Below are 6631 nucleotides of genomic sequence, written 5' to 3' on the forward strand. Positions count from 1 at the left end.
ATGAATATTTTCACAAGAAGTGCTATGCACAGAAAATCACCACAGGAGGAGGGGTTGTTGTTTGCAAAAATCAATAAAATAAAGTGAATCTCTTTATCTCAGCTCTAATTTATTGTCTGAACTGATCAGGATTATTAGCCATAGATGCATTTGTGCAAGTCTGTTGATGGATTTGCCGACTAGTGGAAGCCACCCAAAAATCCTCAAGCTGCAGACTGAGAGCATTTCTGTCATTGTTTTTCATATATTTAGCAAACGATCTCTCCAGCTGCAGCTATATATAAAGAAGTGAGAGAAATTACATTCTCTGCTAGAAAAGTTATTGCACTTCTGAGCTGGGGAACAGTAAAAATATAGTCTAGGAGGAGCAAGAGGGATTCTCATTCACTTTGCTCTATAAATAAATCAACGTTGCAAACAGGAAAACCACACATCCTAGAATTGCATCCAAGTTCTTACTCCATTGCTGTAAGTGCCTGTTATTTCTTGGTAAGTACGTTACATTGAAGCTGGACTATTTAGGGATGGGTGGATGATGTCCCCCATTCTGTTTTGTTATTATTCGGTGCCTCGGTTGTTCCTTGCATTCCACCCTACCTGCCTTCAGGTTTGGCATGGAGTATACCTTCATCTTATTCCCGGATCATCATATGCACAGTTTTCTGCAGTTTTAGCTCACATCTCCCCCCGCCCCGACCCCCCGGCAACCCCTTTTATAGTTTACCGATGTACACAAGAGCATATGTGCATAGATTAAAACACTACTGAAAACAATGTGAAGCCATCATGCAATGTCATAATGTTAATGGGACATACATTCACTGATCCTTTCAGCAATTCATATGGAATGGAGTCTTCGTGGTTTGGGGATGGGACATGAAGCCGGTGGAGTGACTCAGGGAGATTCATACATTACTCTCCACAGAAGTTCACATATATTTGATCCCTAGACACCCTTTCCCCCAACAACTGAAACAGGCTGAGAAAGATGGAGAGGCATGAAGGCTTAGCATTTAAGCTTAATAGCCTTTACTCTTCCATAAATGGGGCTTTTATGGCCACCATTTATGCAATGGGGAAATTGTGTAATTTCCAGAGCCCCCTTTGTTGTGCAGACGCGCTTGCAACATCGCCAGACACTTGCCGAGCAGCAAAAGAAGCTCTCCCGGTGCTGCAAGCAGGGGTGCCCGACAGCAGTGGCATGGCAAGTGTCTGACAAATCGGACCTGCGTGAATTTGCCCATCTCCAGGATAGTCACTTTCGCATCACCAAATAAAGAGGGCATACAACATCCAAAAAGAGGGGGAAAATTACATAAGAGGACACAGGTTTGCATAACGTATGCCCAGGCTTCTCTATATGTAACAAGGCAAATCAAGAAAGAATGGCTATAATTTAAATAGAATTAAATTTAAATAAAATACAGCTCACCATAGCAGAGACGGCTGTGTCCAGGTGTGGTAGATCATTCTCTGTTCAGACTGCCTGCCTGTTCAGTTTGCTGTCCAGGTGCTAATTGTTGATGGGCAACTTCAAGTCCCCTCCTCTCCCTCCTGATGGTTCAAGGGTGGCCACATGTCCTCTTTTACAGAGGACAGTCCTCTGTGTGAAGGACTGTTAGAGGACTGTCCTCTATTTTGAAGGTGTCCTACACTGAAGAGCTGCCCAGTCCAAGTTCAGTAGAAAGATAAAAGACCTTCAGAAACAAGAACTGGGCCTTGAAGTTTCCCATCACCTGGGCAGCAGGCTGAGCAAGGCACCTGGTCACAGTTTCCCACACTAGGGAAGACTGTATCATATGGTGAGATGTATCACATTTCCATTGAAATTATAATAATTATTTCCAAATTTGCATCTATACATACACATTATCAAAGGCAATTTTATGCAGGCAGGTGTCCCTTTTTACTTCTTTGTTGAAGGTACATTTCCTGGTTGGCTCTTGATCTTTAAATTAGACTTGGACTGGATGGCCCTTCAAATACAGAAGATGCCCTCAAATAGAGGGCTGTCCTCTGTTCCAAAGAGGACACATGGCAGTGGGTCTTTTGCCTGCCTTGGGACATCAGGAAATGTCATGCCTTGCCAGCCTCTGGAGCCAGCTCTGACTTTGTCCTCCTCAGTAACACTAGCAGCAGTGTCTCGCCGTTTTAAAGCCGCTGTACCTTACATCCTTTGGCAGAAACCCTGCATATGAAACAGCTCTCAAATTAAACCCTGAGAATAGGCAATGCTTTCTATTTGATTGGAAGATTTTTACAGTCCCAGCATTCTTATTTAGTGGCCCTGTAGCCACAGAGCACTTTGGAAAAGATTTAATTAAAGAGCCGGTCTCCTCAAAGCCAGCTTTGATTGTCTTAATCTGTGGGTAGTCTAGAGGCAAAGATGCCTTTGCAGCAGCATATGCGTGGCTCCGATCCTCCTTAAATAACTGAGCCATTTCTTCCCCAAAATTGTTTCATTCCCATTAAACGAGATGTTGTTTTAAAATGTATCTTTCAAATAAACTGCACCATAACTGTTGCATATGATGATCATAATTCTGTGCTGAGAATCTGTTTGCAAAGTATATTGGCAATACTTAGGGCTATATTTCCAAACCTTATGCCTGCTTAACTGCCATTTGGGGGGCACTCTTGCTAGCATCACTGAGTAATTTGCACTTCCAGTTGGCTGCATCACAGCTAAACAGTGGTGTATTTGGAGAAGAAATACAAATATTTAACTTATGGTGAAATAAGGCATAAACAGACATCTTAGAAGGAGTCCCAGGAAACCATCATATGGAGGGGATGTAGGAAAGCACAGTGTTTACTGTATTTGTCCCTATCTAGTGTTTGCTTAAGCCAAACAAGTGTCATTTGTATCCAAACAATTTGAAACTGGATTTAGTTAATCACAAAACTCTCCTGTTCCAGGCAACAGCATATGCTTATTATGAGGGTAGCAGTGAAACTACTGGTATAAAAGCTACTCATCAAAACAATAACTTGTGCAATGAATGTAGGAAAATTCAGTTCTTGCAAAGATGCAAACAAACAGGCAAACAAACAATGCTCAGGTTTGGAAATACACTGAGGCTCATCTTGGTTATTTAACCCCCAACGAGCTATGGCACCCATTGGCACCAAATTGCATATGGAACCCTTCCTCGAGGGTTATTGTGTCTCACAAACCTGGTGAGCATGAGTTATGTGAGGGTTAAGCAACCAGGGTTATGAACTGGGCAGGTGTCAGTCCAGTGGAGCCTGGTCCTGCTAGAGCACCCACCAAAATACAAGGGAGCCAAGTCTGGGTAAGATTCAGATCGCTTAGTCTGGGTAGAAGAATGCCCCCATATGTTACTTGGAAAGCACTGAAGACATGTTAGAGCTTTCCCAGAAAATAAGGTTTTTACTGAGAGGAATTATTGACAAAATAGCAGTTATACCATGAGGGTTTCAAGAAGGGAGAAACATAAGGTTGTGGGAGGAGTTAGTTGTGGGACGAGCTTTGGCTTGGATGAAAAGTGAGCAAGAAGGAGGGAGAGGTGCAGTAGGACTGAGAAAAGGCAGGGATCTAGGGTTAAAGAGTGGGAAGAAAAGCAGATTGTCACCTAGCCTGGGGAAGGGGGCAGTGATCCAGGGGTACAAGCAGTCACCAACCAGGAACTCACAAACTTGGGAAAGGGAGAGGTGTTCCAACCAGGCAGGAGAGAAGAACTGGTGCATCCAGGCAGTAATAGACTGCAAAAGAAGGGAGGAGACATCCCAGGCACAAACAAAAGAGAGACCACTAACTTTGGTTTGATTTACATGGGGTGGGATGGGACTTTATGGCAGGTGACTGGCTTCCTGGGAATTAGCGGTCTGTGCCATGGTGGGCGTCTGCCCCTTCCACCCACCACCAGCACTTCTGGCAGGCGGGCCAGGAATGGAAATCGGACAGCAGTTGGGCTGCCCAATGGCAGGATCCATGCCCTTATGCCTCCACCAATCCTATTCAATATCAACAAAGTTGTGGCCAATTTAATAGCCAATTTAATAACCTATTTAAGTTGATGTCTCTGGTTTGTTCCTTTCATCTGCCACACGGACACAATTAGACGCTGCACCACACAAATGTTTTATGCAATAGTGCAGAGTGCAAAGGGGTGTAGGGGGAGCAAAACGTTTTGTGTACATAATTTGGTTGGAGGTGACTGATAATGCGGTCGGTGTATGTTCTGAATCCCCAGTGATCCCTGTACAGGGCTTCCTTCCCCACCCCCAGTATGGGTATAAGAAGGCCAGTATATTTCATAGACCTCAGCATGTGAGCCAAGCTGTCCTGAGCTTAAACGTTATTTCAGGCATGAACTCATTGTGGGTGTTGCTAGACCTGCCGGGATAAGCCGGCAGGGAGGCGGGGCGACGGCACGCTAACTTTAACACGCGCCGCCCAGCCTCCTAGACGGCCGAGGCGCAGGGACGACGGAAGCCCTGCAGCGTCGGCCATTTTTTTTTTGTTTGTTAAAGGGGCCATGTGCGGCCCGAAGACTCTGGAGAAGGTAAGGCATTTTTTTTTACTTAAACCCCTCCATCTGGTCCTGATCCCTTCCCATGCCTTCTCCCTCCGTGTGTCCCATGTCGTCTGTGCTCCCTTCTCCCTCCGTGTGTCCCGTGTCGTCTGTGCTCCCTTCTCCCTCCGTGTGTCCCCCCCCCCCGGCCGATGGGCACAGCACTGAGCGCTGTGCCCAGTCCGCAGCTTTTTGCGGCTACTCGTAAGCGAGTAACCGCAAAAAGCCACGGAAGTCTCTAGACGTTCCGCAGTCCCAGCTTCAGGCCGGGGCTGTGGAAAAGGCACGCCATAAGCAACTTTGCTTATGGCGCGTTAGAGGAGGCTTCAGTGTGGCCTGAGGCCGGATTCCCCTGTGCGTCATGTGGACACACAGCAGGGAAACCGGCTCTCAAGGCACGCTAAGGCCTCATCTAGCAAGGCCCTGTGTGGCATCACAGAAGCCATTATCCCACAGCCTCTGCAATGTACTGGCCTGCCTAACAAGATTGTTGTAAGGGTCTCTGATACAATCCATGTAGATATTTTAATATTATTTTCATCACTTTTATAAGCTACCTCAAGCTCTGGGAGATATGTAGAATAAATACATAACATAACATGAATGGACAGATACAAGGTGGGCAAATATTCCCCCACTTATCCCCCACAAAAGTGAGAAGGGGGATATGGGTGACTTTCCAGATAACCTCTAACCAGCCATTGTAGCAAAGGCAGAGAGTCTCTGCTGTGAAAGAAAGGGTTAATAATATTTTTTAAAAACAACAACTACTGCATCAAGCTAAAAACCAGATTCTGCATTGTAGTAGAAATGTCCTAAATAAGTAAATTAGCAATTAAAAGAATTACATGAAAACACAGGGGCATTGATATTACCCATTATCTCAGAAATTGATGAGCTTCGCACCCATAATCATCTGCAATTAGCCATGACAGTGAATAAACAAAGTCCACTAAATTCTAACAGAAGTTAAGTCACCCTTAATAAAAGAATACATTTAACTGAACTCCCGTGTTTATCTGCTGGATCCAGAGAAGAGCGTGGTTTATAATGAGCTCAGCAGCTGCAGCAAAAGGGGTGATGATGTTTTATATTCCCTGTGGCAGAGTCACAGCCAGCCCAGCCCATCTCCCATTGTTGGAAAAAGAACGCTCCCAACTCTGTCCTTTAGCAGGACAAAGCAGCTGGCCAACCACTTGTTCTGGAAAAGATATATTATTATGCAGTAAATTGTCAGTGGAGTGAATGGGATGCTTCCCAGCGATCATCACCGTACTAGCTACCACAGTTAGCTCCACGCTCAATGGTCCAGTGTTCTGTTTGGGAAGGCTAAAATAAAATGGGTTAATTTAGAAGGGGCCTTTGGAGAAATGTGCATTTGTTCACATTTGCATCAAAATGGGATGGGATATCTTAGCGCTATGGTCTCAGCCATCCTGGGCATTGTTTGGGTATGAGCCAATCCAGATGGCCATATCAGGGTCTACACACCCAATTAAGAGGTCCTTCCACCAGAAAGCAGGTGGAAGCAGGACGGTGTTGCCTAGAGGTCCCCTCTTACTTCACGTGCAAATAGGGTTGAATGAATACCCACTGGTTCAAGGACAATGTTTCACTTTTTCTTTCTTTCACTTTCCCAGTCAGAAAACTAGATCAGGCCAAAGAGGACAATCTATGAGAGAGAGAAAACAAAGGTAAGCCATCAGAAAATTCCAAAATCCAAATTAGTGCCAGGCCTTTATTAGGGCAACCAAAAGGACAGGGACACACACAAAATCATGTGCAAGCTTTTGAGATCTCTTTGAAAGGAAAGAGGTTACAAAAAGTAGGATGGAGAATGGGGGGAAGAAAAACCTGGCAATGGTGTCTGATCATGATGTCTACATTTGAGATGGAATGGAGGTGGAAGGGTATGTTTTGCAGACATTCAGAGGAGGTTCTTACAAGTGATGTGATGGTTTCAGGTTTCATATGGAGGTGCTGGGGAGGCCCTCAGGAAGAAGGCTGAAAAGTTTGATCCCCCATTTTTGAAAATATATAATCAAGCTGTTACTCAGGCTGCTTTAAAATAGTCTCCAGTAGCAGAAGTGTCT

Source organism: Elgaria multicarinata, chromosome 4 (assembly GCF_023053635.1).
Source record: "Elgaria multicarinata webbii isolate HBS135686 ecotype San Diego chromosome 4, rElgMul1.1.pri, whole genome shotgun sequence".
NCBI lineage: Eukaryota > Metazoa > Chordata > Lepidosauria > Squamata > Anguidae > Elgaria > Elgaria multicarinata.